At 41.9% G+C, this 22,782-nt stretch overlaps 1 protein-coding gene across 2 annotated transcripts in view; it reads left to right on the forward strand.

Annotated features, from left to right (window-relative positions):
• The first annotated feature begins 531 nt into the window (after positions 1-531).
• ankrd12 (ankyrin repeat domain 12) overlaps positions 532-22,782 on the forward strand; it is a 49,848-nt gene continuing 27,597 nt past the window's right edge. For both annotated transcript variants that reach the window (XM_083781029.1, XM_083781030.1), the window contains exon 1: positions 532-724. The gene's annotated coding sequence lies outside the window, so the exon portion shown is untranslated. The remainder of the gene's footprint in view (positions 725-22,782) is intronic.

The following is a 22,782-nucleotide window of genomic DNA, read 5'->3' on the forward strand; positions in this document are numbered from 1 at the left end:
TCGACGGTCGGTCGGTGTGTGGCAGTGAGGGGGATTAAAAACCTCGCGTCACGGAAAGCATGGGGTTTCGGATGCTCCGATCCGGTTGAGAGCCCGCCCTACTGTATCCGGCGATCCCCCCCTCCGCACACAATTCAATTCAAATTAGCTTTATTGGCCTGAGAAAACATACGTTTACATTGCCAAAGCAGTCTCAAAATATAATAATCACTTTTGAACAGTTGGGGAAAGTGCATACAGTTAGACGGGGTACGGCATTTTGTAAACGGAGTAATGTCACGTTGCGTCGTCATATACATGTTATATACACACGCAGTTACATCGGCCGTTTCCGCGTCCGCCCCAAGAGCGGATGCGCAAACGTACAAAGTAAACGCGAATCGGTTCTCCTCGAGTCTTTTTAATGGGGATGGGGCTCATCGTCACTCACAGCCAAGGACCGCGTGACCCGCGTTCGGCCAATGGGAGCCGCGGCTCGCGTGTTTTGCTGCTGCTGGGGCTTTTCTCTCGGAGACGAGAGCGAAGCGAACGACGGAATGATGTTTTCAAAGCAGCAGCGAACAGACGTCACACAGCCGTAGGCTACGGTTATAAACGTCCAACATTTTAGCAACAACACAAACCCCCTACCTAAACAGCTCCATATTTATATTGCGCAGTATTCACTAGTTTAACAGCCGCGTCCGAATGACTTGGCGGGAACCTCATATAGGTCAAATTAAAGGTAAGCCTTCTTTTCTTGTGAATATTTAAAGGTTTTGCTGCGATATATTTGGATATCATAGACCAGCTAGGTTTAGCTAAGTAGGGGGAAGAGAAGAAAAATCCCAGTTAGCATCCGGGCTAGCGAGTGAGGCAGGAGGAAGCTAGCGAATGTGCTAGCCTGACTGGCTGTGTGTGTGCGCTAACTTTGACGTAAATGGAATGTTGTGTTGTGTTGTTGCGTGGGGTTGTGGTGTATTATAGTTGTGTGCCACGTGCGTTATACACATTTAGAGTCTCTAATTAATCCGTGTTTAATGCCGAGCGGGTGCAAATGTGACCAGACGGACCCCCCTGGTCCATCTGGTGACATTTGTACGTTCTCGGGAGTTAAATGAACAGTCTGGTCCGGTGGGATTGGATGGTGGGTTCTCCTGCTAGCTTAGAAGCTATAGCTTTAGCTGGCTGCTGCCTGCCTGGGAGGAGGGGGGACGTTGTAAGGGCAGTGGGAGAGAGAAGGGGCTGCAATCGGGGCTTTTGTTTGAACGCGGGGTCTGTTGTTCTCCTGTTAAATTTGGTGTAATTAAAACGTTCCGCCTCGTTTTCATTTGACGTTATGCCCGTCAACATGAGACACTGTCTTGTCTGCCAGAAAGCAGCGTTTTTTAAAAACGTCATTTACATGTGCTGGTGGGTGTTTTCTTAAAACGACACATTCCCGTTTGCTTTATGCCTCAAAATGTTCCACCACGGACAATAATCCGTCATTATGATTCGGATGAAGAAAAACAAAACATGCAATTTAGTCCTCCAGCAATTAAACAGTTTCAGCTTGAATAAATGGGATCTCGTGCGCCTGCGAACCGTAGCTCGTGTGACACCATAGCGCGAGGGTTTTAGGGGGGTGTGTTGCTTGCTGCTCGATACAAAAGCAGTCTGTTTTACATGGCCGTCCTCTCTGCACAACCATGCAACCCCATGCAACATAACCTGAAACACCACCTCCTTGCCTTATGCACTGTTCACATAGGAAGCTTTCAATTGTATACAAACATTATACTTTCTGCTCTATATTACAGATTATTAGACCAAGGATTAGATCAAGGAATATATACACATATATATTAAAATACACTATTTAGTTCGCATATATATATATATATATCTTCTCTCTCTCACACACACACACACACACACACACACACACACACACACACACACACACACACACACACACACACAAAGGGCTTTATTGGCATGAGAAAACATACGTTTACATTGCCAAAGCAGAAAGAACAATACACACAGTCACATTTGAAATAGCATTGCAAACCTTTTAAATCAATGTCAAATGCTGCAACTTTTACTGCCACTAATGGAGCAGGAAAGAGTACATCTGTCCATATTATAGTTGATTTTTAGGTGAAATATGTAAATCTACATGCTGCAGACTTGACAAAGACAAAATTGAGATCACAATTCTCACACAATTCTAATTTTTTCCATGTATTTTTTTTGTCTTTAGTCTGTAGTTGTTGAACATAGTAGTACTACATTCAAAATGTGGCACCTGAAGGCTGGAGCCAACTACTGTGGCTGTCTTGTAGCAAAAAGGGTAAATAAAATTAATTGGACAGCCGACGAGTGCTATATGATTTTGCTCAAATTTAGCAATGAGATCGCATAGGTGACTGAATCTTGATTGCGATCTTTTTTCGATTAATTGTGCAGCACTACTCACACTTAGGTTTTAGTGACATCTGAAATGTGTTGTTGAAAGCACATACAAAGAACTGTTATCTGTCACATTAAAATTATGGACCTGGCTTCTGACTTAAGATTAATTTAAATATACAAGAACATGCATAAAATACATTGTGCAATTTATAGTTGGATACAGGGAGAGAAATATGACAGTGATTGGCTAAATGCAGGTAGATCTTTGTAGATCTACTTTGGTCAGGATCTACAAATCAAGCTGTTTTGTAATAAAGTGAAAGTGACTGTTAAAATTCTCACTAACCAGCAGAAAACAGATGCCAGTAGTTAGTTGGCAAAAGGACCTAGCTAGAACTCAGTCCTGCTCACAAGACACTGAAAGCTTAATCTTTTAAGATTTTGCACAAACCTTTTCTTCTTTTCTTCTAAACTCTGTTAGAAAGGCCATACTTTTAGTGAATGGTTAGGATTGTTACCAAGACACATTTATTAACATTCTCGTGTTTGCGTGCGTGTGTGTGTTGCCCTCTTAACATCTTGGTATAGCATACAGCATTGCAGCCCATACACAATGTACGTTATTTGAGATGCATGGCCTTTAGTATTAAAGCCATAGATTGAGGTAAACCCAGTAACCCTGTGTGTGATACAGCTAGAAGTTTGAGTAATGTCATACGGTATGTATGCTTTACGGACTACGGGTTATTTCCAATGTGTCAGTCAAATGAGCAAAGAGAGAAATATTTCTGTTGCCAGGTTTAATAGTATTTGTTTGCTTTTCCAATTATGTTGCTCCTTGTGGTTGTATGGTCATCAGGCAGTGCTTTTAATGGGCCTTCTTATCAGATGTGGCTTTTCTGGATAGTGGTACTGTTTTGCAGCATAAAAGGCCAATATTTGTCAGAAAACCAGCAGTCATAAATGGGTAGCTTACTCTAGCCGTGATGTACAAAATCGTAATGAACCTGCAGTCACAAAATAAATCTTACCAAAATCAATATCAAATGTCAAACTAGCCTCAAGCAATTTGAATATGAACCTTATTTAATTTTAAAATGTGTTCTGGCTTAGAAGAAAGATATTATATAATGGAGGCAGCTAGCTACCTCCAGAAATAGATATTAACGTTCTTGTTAAAGTCAAATGCTAGCAAATCGTTCAACTCTAGTATCTTCTTTTTCACACAGCCAGGGTTTTGTGGTTCTTTTACTATACCAAATTTAGTTTGCTAGGGAAACCATAGAAGTAACAAACTCATAAATGCAAATCACTGTGCATTGTGCACTGTAGACTGACTATGTATCTTCCTGTTTTTCATGATGATTACCAGCTGTTTGTCTTCTTGGCTATCGGTGTGATGCAGAGGTTTCACTCTGATGTAGGCATACCATCAAGCCAGGCACAATACATTGTTTATAGACATTTTTCACTGACCATAATCTCTTGGCCTCTGTGGTTATTGTATTCTGTACACCGTGACCTGGCATTCATGTATTTGCTGATCAGATAGCAAATTGATTGCAGTGCATAAAAAGTCCAGGTGTAAATGCTACCGAGAGGCTTGGGGTGATTTCAGGAACATGTACCATATCTACAAAACCGCAAATCAACAGGTGGGACGGTTAAATAGTTCATTGAGGAAGAACAATTCCTCAATTTAAGTACTGGCAAGGGGGTCATTTGGATTTCTATCTGGCCATCGTCAACACATTTATTGACAATTGAATATGGATAAATATCATCCAGATGTAATCTAGAATATAGATGCAAGATCCATTAAATACAAATTGTTGGTCTACTCCAAATGAAATGGGTCAATCTTGATAGGCCTCACAATTTAATTATAATTCACCTGTTGTATGGTACATCTCGATGGTTCACAATTTTCTATATTATTACACATGGTGACTTTTTCATCAGTCCGATACAAACTCCTTTTTTATTGTTTCATGTGAAGTGCATATAATCACTCCAACATACCGGTGCAGTACAGTAATTGTCTTAACATACAAAAATAAAATATAGACCTAGCCAATTACCTATTGTGAAAATATTAAATCCTCAAAAACAAAACATCCTTCTGCAATGCATGACAACTTTACAAGCGTTCTGCTCATAATATACAAACATAAGTTGTTTACTAAACTATGCAGCTCTAAGACAGGGCACTCCACAAACATGACTAACAATTGCATCATCAACTTATTTATTAGCACGACATCGGGCTAATAAATAAGTTGATGATGCAGTAAGTTGTCTGTCTTTGTTCCCTGGAGTGGAGTGTGCAGTACCTTCCTTGGAAGGTTTATCTCTTTGAAGTCTATGCCTGCTATTAACTAGACGTGCACCTCCCACAGGGTTTTTCACATGTGCAGGAGTTCCCTTTTTGTGTGTATGTATGTATGTATGTATGTACGTATGTATGTATTTGGTTACAATGGGTAGGGTTTAAAAAAAGGCAAGAGTTTGCTCTGGTGCACTGGCCTAAAAGTGGGTCCTTAAAAACTGCTAAAACTTCTGAAATGTATGTATGTAGGTATGTGTGTATGTGTATTTTAAAAGGGGGTCTTTTTTGTAAAAATCACTGCCCGCAATACCTTCATATATTTAAAATTAATTCAAAAATGGGGTTACCAGTGAAGGGCAAACTGCCTATTCACTGGGGACTATGCAAGGCAGAGGCGTCCACCCCCCTGAGTCCAAGTTAGACTAGACCGCATGGCGCATACCTTATGTATGTATGTATATATATATATATATATATATATATATATATATATATATATATATATATATATATATATATATATATATATATAATTGTCAGTTTAGTTGCATTTAGAGCTGGACGTGTTGGCCGACTCAACCAAAGTTTCACATAATGATGAGAATAAACTATCATGCTTTAATGTAGCTGGGCACAGATGTGCCTACATTATGTTGTGGTATAAATTTAAAACTATGTAGGGTACTGTATATTCATCACATGAACACCACACACAATAGCCTACTAAGTATTACCATTTGATGAGGAAACGGTGGATGAAATTCCCCCTCAATAATAAATAAAGGCAAGCTCTGGTTCGGTATGGATGGTTGAATCCTTGCCATGTCTATTTACTCCATTTCCAAATCCGATGTAGTGGAACAGTGGAGGGTGTATGTATATCCAAAGGACGGAATCATCAGACCTCAGTAATAAAGCTTTGATGAAAATGATCGTATATTCTTTTTACCTCTGCAAAGGTGAATGAGCAATTGTTCAATAGAAAGGGCTTTTATAATATCCTTGCAAAGTTTTATTAGCCTTTGGTCTTGAGGCTATTTATTGATCTTTATAAATTCACTTGTTTGTCATTATACGTGAAAGAAGGCTATAGCCTACTTTAACGTTTAGCACGATTGCTTGCCAAAATAAGCTGATTATCTAAATATTTATTATCTATTGTGCTTGAGCGTGAATGAAACCCCAATAAAAAGCCGGTTAAGACTAACTAACTTATTTCTGATTAGGTATACAGTCCTATTATTACAATTTGTTATTCATCAAAACAGTGATTTTCATAGCATGATGACGGGAGACTATGTTCGACGAGAGGCGAGCTGCCAGTTAGTGAGATGTGAACCACAGTTGGTTCATGCCCGTCTCATGCACAAACACTTGTGCAGTTTGCAGATCGACACATTTTGGTGCAGACCATAAATTAACTCTTTTTGCCAACTACGTAATTATCCGTACCCCCCCGCCTATGGGACGTTATATGCCAGCTACGGATATTTTTGTATATCGGAAATCAGCTTTTAACACCCCGAGTGGCAAGGATGTTAGGACGGAGTTCTCTGTTCAATCAATTAGTAACGCCCAGCACTCAGGACGGAGATTAATAAAAGGACGGAGATTTATTGATCGCGTCGCTCCACAGGCTGGGAGCGTCTGTTGCGCAACATTCAATGTCATTTCCGGTTGGGACGTCATCGAAAATGTCTCCCCCATTTTAGCTGATGAGACCGAAAATCTAACTCTTGGATCTAAATCATTCCATCCAATTCTAAGCAAAGATGTGTTAGACGGCCCATCGCGGTCCCGTCACTAGTCGGCACTGTTTTGGCTACATCGCTGGGCGCTCTGATTTAATGGATTAAATAACCCTGTGTTAACAACATTGGCCCGGTTGTTAGGCAATGCCTCCGTCACCTCCAGCATCAGGATCTTTGCACACGGCCCCCATAGACCTCCGTTCAAAGTAGGATCTTCAAACTCTAAAAATACGAATGCTGTCCTTGGTGATCGGCATCCATCCAAGGTTCGGATGTCATTTGTGATTTTGTAACGCCTCGCTCCTGACATGTTAACATTTCTGGCGAAAGATAAACAGCGAGAGCTAACTGCTAACACTAATAATAGCCGATCATGACTTGAGGACCATGAACTTCAAATTTGGTGTGTGTATCACAGAGTATATGAGGGTGTGTTGTTGTTGTTGTGCTTATTGGGAACTAATGGGAAGTCTGTTGTCAGAACCGAAAATCTTCAAATTGTTCCCAACGGGCATTGGCCTAGTTTATACAAATTTTCATTGCAGCGCATATCACAAACTAAAATCAAACTTAACTGAAATGTATATACTGTAATGTAGATCATTTCAACCGTAATGTGCCACATGTTCTGATATCGATATTAGAGGATTTGTGGCGACCAGCAGTCATGAATATTGCATGCATTGGATGAATTTAACCTAGAGTCAAATCACCAAGCTTTAGATGAATCCAACAGGATCGTGGCCCTGGATAGAGAAGGCACTTCAGCTGTCACTAGCACATGTGTTGGCACATGAAAGGGCAGCGCACATCTAACATTAGAATGAAACGCTTGTGGGACTAATTCATTAATGTGTTAAATCCAGTCTGAGAACTACTGACGATAACTATGACATGCGCTACTGTGCAACGTGTAACACTTGAAGAGTATTGCATGAATTTAAATAAATTCTACACAATATTTGACCTTTCGTACTTTCACTGGCAGCAGACACCTTCTAATGGATACTGACCAGTTCTGACGTTACATGTGGTATGTGCAGCATTTTCTATGCAAAATTGGATGACATGATCAAATCAAATATTACATTCATTGAAATGCATGAGTAAAGCCATATCAAACACTACCATTTAACTAATTAACTAATATATATACACACACCGTATATATAATTAAAAATATTACTTGAGTGTGTGTGTGACCACCCTGTGGGTCAGGTCTTTGCTTCAACATAACTGAATGAAAAACATACCATGCTATATCGTAGTAGCCAGCCTGGCAAGCTGTAAGCTTCTTAGCTGTCAAGAGTACAGTATGGACTCCATACTATGCTTTAAAGTGTAATAGAGCTGGAACATGGATACCAAAGCGTATTATGAGTAATCTGCTGCTTTTTTGTGTTATATCTTAGTGTCTGTTTGGAGACTTCGGGTGCTCAAAGACATGTGCCTTTCTTTGAAAAGATTGATGTCCCTCTTAAGGGAGCAGCGAGTATAAATGACAATGCTTCTATTTTTATGTTCTGGAGTTTTCAACATGACTTGACACTTTTACAGTTTTGACATCGGGTGCATATCCAAAGAAAAACATTTCATTGATATTATCATAAATGCATGTTACATTTGTGCATTTCACATTAAGTAAAGATAATACACTCATTGCTGGAAATTTCGAGTAAGAAAGCATTTATATAATATGATGCAAGGTTTGGATTTGTTAATGTTGACTCTTGAAAGGGGTATGACATGTACAAACAGACTAATGGAAAGTATTGGCAACTTCCATATACAATCTGGACAACACAACCTCTCGTTAAGAGAAATGGGTGTGTAGAATACCTCATAATATGGTAGCCTCCGTTGCATGGTTGACAAGAGAGTACATTTCCTCCTGAGTCCTGTGTGAGCCCTGTCTAACTCAATGTTGGTCTTTTTTCATGTGATTCACGATAAGAATGAGTCATAGTGTTTCTCTAATGGACGGTGCCCTTTGTGCTCGAGACTTTTTCCCATGAGAGGCCCTGCCTACCCAGCAATGATATGTTTGGGCAGATTTGGCTGTCATAGCTAGGCCTAGTCTATCTTTGCCTGATCTTAGTGTGTAGGCATCGTTTTCCTAGGTTGTTTTTTAAAACTAAGGTATTTCCACAATTTCCCAGCTTCATATGAGCACTGTATTCTCAAATGTTTTGCATTTACATTCTAAGACCTCAGCTGCAGCTTTTAAGAGACTTGCAGAGAGACATGCAGTGATTGAGCATGTGGGGTTCTGTGTTTTGATTCAGGATATTTGACTGTTGTGGGTATTGAACTTTTGACCTTTTCCAACCAGTAGGCAATCCTGTTTCGCAATTGCGTCAGTATTGTTGAAGTGAAAGCCAGTTGTTGTAAGACGGCTTATGTGGTTGTAAGATGGCATGATGTTACAACCAAGTTCTACTTTTCTTTGTTTTGAGTACCATATCTGTCCTTTATCTTTTAGGGAAAGCCCCTTCAACGGTTAGTTGTAGTTTGACTCTCAGCCAACAAGGCCAGTACTGGGACAACTTTGAAATGTAAAACTGCTGTCAGTGATTATTGTGAACCATAACACACAACATTTTGGTGTCATTTAGAGCTGCTTGAACAGGATTATATGCAGAAGGGGAAGATCAGGTTCTGGTAACTGTCTTATAGGAAATTATTATTCTTTTTTAAATCCCTGACAAAAGTGACCAAGGAAAAAAAAATCTTATTACTCGCCCTAATTCCAGGCAGGGCTGTAGCTTGGAAAATCTGCACTGTATGACTTCCCCCTTGAATTCTAGAGGATTGGCCACCTTTTCTAGTGCGTTGCAGTTCAAATAAGATTGTGAAAGCACAAGTTCTGTTCATGATATGAAGTGCCTCTAGCAAGGCCCAGGCATATCTGCAGTTGAGTTTGGCAGGCCAGTATGTATCTGCGTCTCTGAGAGGCCCAGCAAGTGTGTCTGTGTGTGCGTGGAGGGTAGAGGGTGGAGCCTGCTGATTACACAACGTATGTGAGCATTGCCAGCAGAAGACTCTGTGCGGAGAGCGTTGTTTTGTTTAGTACGTTGACAGTCAGCGAGAGTGCCGTGTCTCAGTGTGTAACGGCTGCGGGTCATACTTAGGGATGGGTATCGTTAGGATTTTTTCGAGACCGGTACCGATTCCGGTTCTGCTTATCGATTCCGGTTCTTAACGGTTCCCTATTTCGGTTCCAAAATGGTATAAAATAACTTAAATAAGAGGTCAAATGTTTATTTAACAAAAAAGCTCAATGTCAATTTGAGTATATATATAATGTACAATGAATAGTGTAACATCCTCTCCTTTATTGAGCCATTTGTGGATAATATAGTGATTATTTTAAATATAATATATCTATTCTGTATTTACCCAGGACAATAGTGTTGTAGGCTACTTCTCTTACTACTAACTACTGACAATGACAAATAAAAGCATGTCTGAGATCTGAGAGCAACACACACACACACACACACGCACACACACACACAAATTAGCATCGCTAATGGGGGGGGGGCATCTCCAGCCGATAGGTGAGAACGGCTTTGCCGACGTGCGAATGGTGGGATCATTGAAAACAAAGGCGGCTTGCAGAAATGTGCATGCTGCCAGAGTAGGCTATCATTTGTTGTTTTTCTTGTTTTTTCGCCACCTCTCTTCGACAGTTCGACTGCAAGCTCTAAAGTTAATTAGAGTTTAGTTTAATTAACAGTTTCCGTGCTTTGAATGGATTACTCCAGGTTAATGTCGCTGCCATATCGGACATACGCGACTTTTGTTTTATGTGTTTATTCCGCCGCAATGTAAAAAAGAAATAGAAAATCCTTCTTCGCCGCGGAGAAAGAGAGTAGATGCATCTGTTTGGATGATGAAACCGGAAATCGTCACATGCTGTGGGCTGCTAGGGCTTCTGGGAAATTGAGGCCAATGCAAACGAATGGGGTTCAACGCCTCATGGAGGAGGCTCCTGTGCTGCGTCTTCCGGGTGTACCAAGATGGCGGGTGGTCCGGCCGTTCATAACAAACGGGGGAAGCTTTTTTCGCTCGATTTTCGCGGATTAAAAGCCCAAATAATTCAGCGTATGCTCTAAAGGTAATACAACAATCTCGGCAGTGAAGGGGGGTTGATTAAAAGTCTGGTAAATCGTTTTCCGCAGTCAAACTGTTAATTTAGAGTCTAAACTAATTGAGCCCCCGGAGTCTGGACCCTACGCCGTGATCACACACACAGACACACACACACACACGCATCCGAGGTGGGTTGATGTTGATTCAATGCTGTGCAGCGCACATGCATGATCATGCAGTGAAAGTTTTTTCTTAAAAGTTTCCTCCCATAAACTTCACTTGAAAATTACGTTTAAGAAACTTTAATAATTATGTTGCTTCAATGCTTCTCTGCACCGCGCGTCTCTCTGTCTCTACACTCCTCGACAACTCCATGCAGAGAAATAGCCCCGCCTCTGCAAGCCACAAGCCCACTTGTAGATCAGCTCTGTTCCCTGCGCTTCTATTAAAAGGGTAGAAAATAAATAAATAGCGTGTGACCGCGTGTCTGTGAGAACCGATAGAGAGAACCGAAATTGAATTATTGTAATGGGTACCCGGTACCCAGGCACGTTCGGTTCGGTACATACTTGGTCCCGAGTTTCGGGACCCACCCCTAGTCATACTGATGTTGACTCGATAACCAATCATGTGCTTTCCGAGAGCTTGGCTCCTATGGCCGTTTGAATGCAGGGTGTAAATTCCAAGCAAACATGAGTGAGAGGGGAAAAGGCCAGGCTGTTTATCTGTTAAGTGGCTGTTTAAGGCCCAGAAGTGAGTTTTTCTGAATGAGGAGATTGGCTGCATTGATAATTGATGATTTTGACGATGGGTCTGCCGGTCCAAGGTTTGCATTCTTAAAGGTTTTATGACATTCATTTTCTTTTATTTTTATTTTTTATTTTAGGTTTTATGACCTCAATTACACAAAAAAAAACCTGAAATTTGAACATTCAGTGGATTTTCTGTGGTCTGAAGTTTTCTTTGGGGTTTTTTGGGCCTTTTGAGCTACAATGAAAACAGGCAACGCAGTGAAACAGTGACATCTGCTGGCAAATCCCATTGACATATATGGGATTTGCAGTAAGTGATGTCACTTACTGCCGGCAAATCAGAGCACCTGTTTGAGCCAGAAAACCCCAGATCACAGAAAATCTACTGAATGTTAAAAGTTCATGTTTTTTGGGTGCAATTGAGATTAGAAAACCTAAAAAAAACAAGAACAATTCCAAAACCTTTTTTTTAATGTCACAATCCCTTTAATTGCCTGGGAATAGGATGCTCTCATTTTACCAGTGGCAAAGAATGCGGTCATATCCTGTTTACTTTTGCACTTTTAGTGACCAATGACAATGCTTTCATGCAGACCTGAGAGGATGACCAATGACCATCCTGTTCCTAAATAGGTTAAAAAAGAATTTGCTCATGAAGGAAGTGGGCAAATGACTCTTTGTTTAATCCCTGTTATGATGTGACTTTATTATTTGGAACACCATGTGCCTTTACTGTATCCTTGTATTTTTGGAGCAGATTTGCAGAAAGGGGTCAAGTTTGGTTTATAACATTTACAGTTGTGTGGGTTTTGTGATTTCTGCCATTGCCTTAAAACGTAGTTTGTCGTAAAAGTGTTAAAAATTGTTCCATTATTCCAATCAAAATGATAGTTGTTAAACTTCAACTGTGCCATAATGTTTTGGTGTAAATTATATTGGGATGACGTCAACGCAATTCAGGCCAGATCTTGATGTTTCCTTCTTCCATACTGTACAATGCAATAATATTGTGATAGTCCCATCTCCGTTGCATCACCAAGTAAACATGTCAGCTAAGGTCAAATTTAGAATACTCTGTTTGGCAGGAATTTACAAGACATTTTGATTGTTCTACAATGTAAACATTAACTACACAAGTCATGAAAACCTGATGATAAATGGGATAAGTTTACGTGCATGCATCAGTATGTCTGCCTAATGTCTGCTTGTCCAAGCTTATCATATCTGGGTTAGTAATAATCAGGACATGGGCTTACATCGGCTGTTGCAATAGCAGGGACAGTAGGACATAGTGTTTACATGTACAGGAGTATGCAGAGCAATATTGTAAAATGCATGAGCTAGCAATGCAACACACTCATTGTAATGAAGGGTGCTTAGCCCTGCTGCCACATGATGCATCACTTTAACTGTGAAAGATTGATTGACTGGAAATGTTTGTTGTTGAGAATGAGTTGCAGCCTCCAATCAGCAGTCCTTAGTTTATAGCACCATTACGTTAGTCTAGGCCTAGTGGCCTACTAGTTACTGTTCTGTTTTTATTCAGGGAAGAGAGATGGTAACAACATTAAAACAGTCATGGCACCATTGATACAAAGTACAATTTCTTCTTAGAAGCTATTTTAGAAAAGGTTCAATGCTAGTGTATATTGAGAAGACAGGCATACATTTCATCAGTGCATTTATTCGGTTACCAATACCTACACTAGTGTATGTGATGATTGCGAACGCAGTGAGCCACTTACTATGACAGCAGGGGCTGAGTGTCTGTGTGTGTGTGTGTCACGCTGTGTGGTGTCACGCTGTTACACCACCGGCCCGCCACCAGAGGGCGCAGCTGTGGCACGCACGCACGCACACACACACACACACACACACACACAGGGCGCAGCTGTAGCACACACACACACAACCACACACACACGAGCTGCGTTCGCTTCACGCGTTTGCGCGTCTTACTTGTACTAATTACTTTAGCCTATTGTTTATGTTTAATAGATTCTCAATATCAAAAGCACTGTAGCTTACTGGAAGCGGAACACATCTGGTTCCATTAATCTCATTCCCATGGTATAATACTCAGTTAGTTGATCAAGGATCTTAATCTTATATATGAAGGCTATTCCTTCGTTAAAGGACCACTTCACCACTTTTCTCTTCACCACATGAATAAAAAATAAAATGGTAAAAATAGCCTTTCTACAAGCTCACAGTGCATCATATTCATATCTCAAAGTATTTATTTAAAGTCGTTTACGCCGCGGACAAAGCCAACTCTTGTCGTGACAAATCATGACAACAAACACAATTTTCCGGGCTGAACAAATAATTAGAGAGAAGAAGAAAACAGGTTACAACACATTTTTGTTGTTTTTCTTCTTTGTAATTATTTGTTTGGTCCAAAATATTGTTTGTTGTCATGATTTGTCACGACAAGAGTTGGCTTTGTACAACGCTTATACTGTATGGTCTTTAAATACATACGTTTTGAAATGTCTATGGGAAAAATGCATTGGGAACTATTTCCTGGGCCTGACGTCGTCATGAAAGGGGGCGGGACTGCGACGCTCTATAATATGACTACATCATCATTTCTTGTTTCTACTCAGTCTGTCTCATCGGAGGGCTGTGGGCAGTTCAGAAACCTGTCCACATCATCGTTAGGTAGATTTTTTAAACAAGATTAAAATATATATATATATTTAGATTTTTATTATCATGAGTACGATGGCTTCCATTATCGTATTGCAACTTTTCACGAATAGAAAGCCTGCCGTTTTTATTAGCTTCGATTCACCATTCAGTGTTTCCTGCAGGAAGAGGCCTTGGCATGGTGCTGGGCGCGGGGGCACCTTCTGGCGCACGGCCCATGGCCGCACGGCGAACATTTTGAATAATGAATTAATGAATTTGATTAATAAATTAAGATTAATTTGTATTATTGCTCTTGTATTGCTATTGGAGACACTGGGGGACACTGGGGAGGCACTGCAGGGGCACTGGGGAGGCACTGGGGGGGCACTGGGGAGGCACTGGGGAGACATGGGGAGACATGGGGGGACACTGGGCAGGCACTGGGAAGGCACTGGGGAGGCACTGGTGGGGCACTGGGGAGGCACTGGGGAGACACAGGGAGACACTGGGGAGGCATTGGGAAGACACTGGGGAGGCACTGGGGGGGCACTGGGGAGGCACTGGGGAGGCACTGGGGAGACATGGGGAAGCACTGGGGACTGGGGAGGCATTGGGAAGACACTGGGGAGGCACTGGGGAGACACTGGGGAGACACTGGGGAGGCACTTGGCGGACACTGGGCAGACACTGGGGTGGCACTGGGGGAGGCACTGGGGAGGTACTGGACATTTCATATCACACACACTATGATTCACTATCCCCCTCACTATATATATTTCTTTGGAAGCTTGGCATGGCGCAATTTATTTCAAGCATGGCGCAGCGCCATGCCAACATCATTGTGCAGGAAACCCTGCCATTGATGATGTCACTGGTGGACGTGTGTCTGAAGTGCCCACAGCCCTCCCATGAGACACAGAGTAGAAAGAAATTGTGGTATTTTATCATGAACATTAGCGAGGACCAATTATATGAAGGCAGGTTGAAAAGTGGTTAAGTAGTCCTTTAAGGTTGAAAATAAGCATGTCAACCATTCTGCGTTGGCTTGCCCTAATGTCCTCTTCTGAGCTGGACTTCAAAATAAACAAAATATTCATCTTAAAGATGAACAGTTAATTGGCCATTGATATATATATTTCAAATATGATCACATTCCACTCCAGTCAGGCAGTGGGCCTTTAGCAAAGTGGCTGATGCAGGCATAAGCTATGTCCATGTGGGGCTTTAGGTCACTGCATGGAGGGCCATGTGCAGAGCCGAGCCTATGATCGGATCGACGCCTCATGATGGCTGATAGAATGTGACAGGTGCACACTGCGTCATGTCTTGAATGTCATAATGAAAAGTGACACAACATTTCCCTGTAGTTTACTCTGCACTTCAGACCAAGGCCTGTGCTAGTTTGATCCAATGGAACCTAATAGCCGGGGATCCCCATGTGGTTGTAACACCCTCATAGCCGCAGACGCATTTCTGCTTTTTGGTCGCGTAGCTTCTTCTCAGACTTCACGGCTTTAGAATTGCCTTCATCTTTTACTTGGCCACGTTAAGAAGCAAAGAGTTGAAAAGCCAGGCATAGAATGGGGAAAATTACCTTGAAATGATTGATTTTAATTTCACATGAGTTCATATATGAGGGAAAAGTACCAGGCACAACTAAAGGGTTTGACCAGCTTTGATTTTTGGTTGTCATCTTTGTTCCTATGGTATAAACGGATCCCGCACACGCGCCTGCTATTCCCTGCTGCTTTGCTTTGGGAATTGTTAGTAGTGTCTGTGTATTATAAATCCTGTCATGGTCTGAAGACGTTTAAAAATGGTACCTGATCATAAAATGAGCAAAATGTTTTTTCAAATGCTCTCTCAATCAAAATGTCTTTCTCAAGTAATGCAGCAATGTTGGTTGTCCACAAAAAAATGTAAATAAATCAGCAAACTACTTTGAAATCAAGCAGAGTCTGATGATGCTGTGAAACGATCCCTTCAAGATACTTTTTCTATCACTTCATCTTTCTATACCCAAGGACAGTAAAATCCTCAGTGTTATTATTCTACTCATTTGTAACTCTGAACCAAATGAACCCTTTGGTTACATTTATACACTTGTGTTAATTAGGATTTCACAGTGTAGGCATTGCTGTTGCTTGTCTAGCCTTATCTAGCCTTGAAATCCTCAGCGCTTTGTCTGTCACGCTGCTCATGTGAGTCTGGCGCTGCGGTTGAAATCTGAGGACCGTCTGTGCAGAGCAAGACCCACGCCTAGGTCTTAACCTTTGGCCTGACCCCCCCCCCCCCCCCACCTCCGTTTAAACCCATATTCAACAGTAAAGGCTTCATTGTTCTCGTCCACTACTTGGGTATCTGATCATTAACCTACATTCATAATGGTGGTGATAGGGTTCTTAAGGCTCTCACTGACTCTCCCCGTTCCCTCACCCATTTTCTTTCTCTGATTCTTTAACACCCCCCCCCGCCCTCTCTCTCTCTCTCACACACACACACACACACACACACACACCATCTCTTTCACACTCCATCTCTCTCTGTCTCGTAACTCTCGTTCTCTTATTTCTTCCTCTCTGCCTCCTTACACGCTGTCTCTATCTTGCTATTTCTCTCCCTTGCTTACTGGCAAACTTAAAAAGTGTGTATCAGTGTTGAGGCCTGTGCTGAGACATTGTTTCCAGTTAGTAAATTTAAACCTATTTATTTCTCACACTGACTCAAAGGTTGGAGCTGAGCATCTCTTCCTAGCAAAATGGCTGTCTGGGATATGCAGTCCTAACAAATGAGTGTAACGAAGGCCAGACATGGTGGTTACTGTTAGGGCCTTCGTGTTTAGTCTGTCAAGGGGTTAGGCTAGTGAGAGGTGAGCAGATGCCCCAGGGCATAATGTGTCACTTTTTGTTTGTCCATGTCAAAATGAGTCCAAAACCAGCTTGACCAAATCAGACATTTCTATTACGGTGACTTGAGAAGAAGACAATAATGCCATTATTATTTTAAAAGACTTTTGAGACTACAGTGTCAGCTAAAGCTCCCTTGTCAAGTGCAATACAATGTATGCTTATTTTCTTTTGTGTGTGTGTGTGTGTGTGTATATATATATAGTAATTTAGTTTTAGTTGTATTTTGTTATAATGTATGTATGTATATGATTTTCTTCTCTAGTCACGTGATATTCGGACAAGGCATTGAGTTCATGCTAGTATGCTACAGCTACGTATGGTGTAATGCCACTGCAGGGCCAGGCGCGAGTCCAGTTGATTTCCCTCTGTCACCTCCATGTTGCTACACAGACATTGGGATTACTGACCACATGTTAAAGCATGGGACCCCACCCCCCAGCATTTTCCCTGCAGCAAAAATAATTTGAGTAGACAGTTCTAGGGCATGGTGCAGAATCAGATTTGGTGTACACACATATGTGTGTGTCGGGTGTGCAGTCAATGTATGCATGGATGTCTGCAGCCTGTGTGTGTGCGTGTGCGTGCACGCTTATGATGCGTGGGTCTTTTTGCTAGGTTATTGTCTCTTCGCCTCTCTTCTCCAGTCTCAATAATCAGGATTTGCCTCCTGGCTTTGTCCTGCTGCTCATTAGGGGGTCTGAGGAGGAGGAGGTGGCTGAGCGGTGGGTGGGAGTACAGCTGAGAGACTTCCCCCATCATTTCTAGCAGCCTGATGGTACACAGCACCGTGGCCACGTGACCTGCTGTTTACTGTCGCAGCCAACGTAGTGTGTCTCCTTGAGCCCATTAGACGATCCATCCTCACTCCCCGTCCCTTTGTAAGAGGGAGGGGAGAACGTGGCGTAGCTTACGCTAGATTCCAGAACCTCAGCTGGCGTTATTTACAGCTGTTCCTTCCTTGTGTAATATTGAGCTGCAGTTGATGCATCCTGTGCTTTTATTGTCTCCACCAGCCGAAGGCATGGGGAGAGTATGTTTTGCACTCCGTCCGTCCGTCCGTGTGTCCGTCCGTCCGTCCGTCCGTCCGTGACCAGCTAATCTCAGCCACCGTTAACCCGGTCGATGCCAAATTTTGCACACACACTCCCTGGATGCCAACCATGAACCTCTGCCCCAAACTTTCCAGAACGGCCTGTTATAGCGCCACCAGGAGGCCGCTTTGTGCAAAACAAGTTTTTTCACAGTACACCTACAGATTTTGTCCAAACATCACGCAAATTAGTACACAGTCTCTCTAGAGCCATTCAACGAAACGGGTCTTTCAGATTTCTCAGACTCCATCCTGATTGGTTAAGATTGGCTTCCAAAGTTCACAGGAGTGCTCAGTTTCAAACAAAATGCTGCAAATCATGAACACATCGCGTGATTTCCGTGAAATTGTGCACGCACATTCCCACTAGGCCGAGGACGAAATGCCACATGAACAATTTCAACTCAGCCTCAAGGTGGCGCTATAACTGGCCCAAAAGTGTTTTTACCTCTAACTGCACGGATCTGTGGATAACCTGGTGGAGACCTGTGCCCAGAAGGGCACTTTTTCTAGTTTGACTTGGTTTCTTTGTGTGCGGCCATTATACATAGGTGTGCGTGCGCAAGCCTCATGGGAGGCCAGAGGGAAGAATCACATGTATTTTCCACATGGTGTACAGTGCATATCTTTAGGTGTATTGTATGCACAGCAGGCGGTACAGTGGTAAAGCCGTACTGCGGCCACACTGGTGGTGCTGGAAGTGCTGGTGTTCTCTGCGCCGTGTGTCAGGCTGACTGCTATTCTTAGCCTAACTCCCTCCCTGTTCCATCCTGCAGTCAGTGGATCAGGTTACTGTGTGTGTGTGTGTGTGTGTGTGTGTGCGCATGCCCATACTTCCATGTTTCCCAGCTTCACTACCCCCCCCCCCCCCCCCCCAACCTCACCATGCATGCACTCCACCACTGCCACCATAACCCACCCCGCCCACATCTCTCTTCCACAACTGTGGTGCACACGCAAGGACGTGTGCCCCTGTAAGTATTCGGGCTGGGTCTCAGGAACAACATGCACCACCAACAAACCAGCTACTACTACAGACAAATGTCTGTCATTGTTGTCAGTCAGGCTCGGCAACCAGCAGACGTAAAACACAGGAACATAATCGGGGTGTTCCACAAGTGCTGACCGCTGGCTGGATAGCCAGGCATTGAAGCATTTCCAGCAGTCTGTTTTTTTTTTTAATCTAGTCTACTTTGTAAAAGATCAAGTGTTTCTCGGATCTTTTAACAATTTGCCACGTAAAATATTTTATTTTATCCATTATTTAATCATGCTACACATATATGTTTAGTTGATGTACACTAATATACATATATATCACCCATGTTTGTTTATTAAGCCAATTTGTAAGACACATTTTTGACAGTCCTATATGTTGATCTATTTTGCCACAATACACATTGGTAATTTGCTTAACCTGTATCAATACTAGTATTTTCTAATCGTAACGGGCAGTGAAATGGTCAGACTGTCATATTAATATTTAAGTCAGTTGGACCATCCTCTCTGACACCCAACATATTTGGGTTAAATTGGGTAATCTTTTAATAATACTGTACGCACTTGATGCTATCACTGAGTTTTTCCGCACAAGATGGAAAATGTAATAACTCAGCGCCTGGGTTTTGTCGTGGGACTGCAGGAATTTGTATTGATTATTGCTAATTTTGCACTTGAATGCAGGAGATTCCCACACACACATATAGCAATGATATAATAGGCCAATGTGGAATGCGTAAGAATCAACATGAAACAAACCGTGCACTACGTGCACTCGCTCTCCTCACACAGAGCCACTGTGGTCTGTGCCTCTATGGGCTACATGATGCACGAGCCACCCTTCCCCTCCCTCCGCTGGCTATGCTTGTATATACTTGCGCTACCCGTGCACCGAAAATAACATGGCTCGCAGCGCATTGTGTGCTTGCAGATCAGCTATGTTCGGCATGCGACACTGACATACCAATACAATACAAGCGCAAATGTCTCTCCCCCTTCTCCATCTTTTACTTGGAGCACCAGCGAAAATGTAATGAGCACCATTGCACCAATATGTAATCCATATATATTTTAATTAAAACAATCATAATAGTATGGTTTACTGTCTACAAGTAACATAGAATTGTGAACGTAGCCTTAACAGTTATGGTAGGCCACTACTGGGGATGGGATTATGCTATAATCTGAAGCCAGGATTTATATTATAATAATAGCAGTGCGCCGGTGTGTCCCTCATCTCTGACTTCTCTGAGACTGAGGCATCTCCATAGGAGGACCCTTTACACTGATTCCAAAGACATCTGATCTTCATCTGTGTTTTACTGTTTTGTTCAACTTCATTTGATTTGGTTAAATATAGTAACCTGTTGTATGAGGGTGTATTCGTCATTACATTGGCCAAATGTCTTATACCTAACTACTTTTAATGTGTGCATCGATCAGGTTTTTTTGTTGTCAATCATGCATATAAATGGTGCATTTTTATAGCGCCTTTATCGAAGGTGCTTTACAATGTGCACTGCATTACATTCACCCACTCACAATCTGACGGTAGAGGAAACCATGTAAGGCACCAACCTGCTCATCGGGAGCAATTAGGGGTTCAGTGTCTAGCTCAAGGACACTTGGACACTAACCCTGGGGGAGCCTGGCTTCTGTTTCCCAAGTGGCCGCTCTACCTCCTCAGCCAATGCCACCCCCATATCTCAATGGGCTACATATTTATTTGGAATATTTCAGACTAATTTGCTGAAATATGTAAGTCTGCGTTGTTCTATGCCTCGTCTCTGCTTATCCGACAGTGGCTGACACACGCACACACACACAGCTTGGAGTGAGATATTTGTCATTATATATTATATGTTCATAAACTTTCATCATCAATGGCCTATATTCCTATAAGCAGCAGTGCTGGATGCAAATAATGCTTTATTAAGTTATGTATTATTACTTTCCCAAGTAACTAAACAAAGTAAAATATGAGTTATTAACAGGGCTGTACATAATTATTTTGGGCTAGTTCTCAAAGGAGCACCTGTACCTGCAAGTTGGTGCGAACGTTTCTACTCTGCCACAATGTTATGCTGCCCACACCGGCAGATGCAAATGATAAAGATGCTCAGTGTATTTGTAGGCTAGTCGTTAACAAGGACCATCCCTATGCATGCATGAGTGCATGCACAAACCATGTTTCTTTCCTGGACTTCATGTGTGGTAGAAGATGCATGCACACGCCACGTTTCTTTCCTGGATATTAGAAACCTTTACATGTGTTCTTTTTTTTTTTTTTTTTTAAGATATTTTTTTGCGGCTTACGCCTTTATCGATTTTTTTAAGGGATAGAAAGTAGGCTGACAGGAAACGGGAGAGAGATGGGGGGATGACATGCGGCAAAGGCCGTGTCGGGTCCGGGAGTCGAACCCGCGGCACACCGCGACTGGATCACCAGTCCGGTGCCCAGACCGCTACGCCACGGCCTGGGCCTTTACATGTGTTCTTACTACTGCTGCAGCATCTGTGTACAACAAGCAATGTGAGGTGCATTGTCTCATCATGACTTGCACAACTGTCACGGCTCTTTTCTCTGTTGCTGTTTACCTATGAGCTATTACCATCATGTACTACTTGTCTGGTCGATGTGTCTGCGGTGACACTGATAGCAGTAACTCAGCACTCCTCAATGTCACTACATATGTTGCAGAGCTGCCGTTCTTCCTCTATAATCGCATTCAAATTTGAATGCTTTATTTCTGTATTTATTTCTGATTTATTTTATTGCTAACATTTTAGCCTATTAAGTCACTCTTCATGTGACCACCGTGCTCTGACTGTAGGTGCGCTACCCGTTCAGCCTATTAAGTCGAACACCAGCCTTTAAGCATGTACATGCATTCAACTGCTGTAATATAGCGAAACAAACTGGTTTATCTCATAACTTGGACAGAGTTCATAATGTGAAAGAAGCTTGCGTGATGAATTCACAGCATTGGTCAACAGGTTGGCCTAACGACGGACTAGCGGCCAAGGCACATTTCTTTTTGGATTGGTAATGGCTATATTAAGCCTCATCAATCAACGATTATTTGTATAGTTTACCCCATTGCTCAGTCTGTATGAACATGGGGCAGCATAGCAAAAAACTGTTTACTTTAGGGATGTCAATTATCGATTAATTCATTAATTGATCATTGTCAATTGATAAGAACCTTATTGATCGATTAACTGGTTAGTTGATAACGCAGTTTAAAAAAAATCAGAGAATCTTAATTTCCCTCAATGTCTAATATAAACATTTACATTTTGCTAAATAATACAAAAGGCATATTATATTTATATTTACAAATATTTATTTGACCATTTGAGATACAGGGCCAGGAAATGGCATCTTTGTATGAGGAATTAAATGAAAAGTGCACTGTCTTGTCTCGCATCACATGCAAAAGCAGAAATGTTTCTGTGGCTACCAGGAGACTTTTACATTCACAGAATGTAATTCACAATGATAGAACGGCCGAATTTTCGATTAATTGTTAACTGTTACGTTTAATTGAATAATTTCTTAACTATTGACATCCCCGGTTTACTAATTTACTTATTTTGTTATGTCCTCGCATAAAGAGTGCTCTACCGCTGCCTGGAAAAAGTGCCTTGAGATAACTTGCATCGTAAATGACTATACAACATTGTTAATTATTTCAAATACAACATTTGGTTACTTTAACAATCCACTATAGCAGAGCAGGAGTGAAAACGTCTCTCCCTTTGCTGAGAGGCATAAGCTCAAAATCCGTGTCAGATCCTGGGTCTAGGTGAGACATGACCTTTGACACGAACTAAATGTCTC

The sequence above is a fragment of the Protomyctophum parallelum genome, assembly GCF_964188405.1.
Source record: "Protomyctophum parallelum genome assembly, chromosome: 14".
NCBI classification, from domain to species: domain Eukaryota; kingdom Metazoa; phylum Chordata; class Actinopteri; order Myctophiformes; family Myctophidae; genus Protomyctophum; species Protomyctophum parallelum.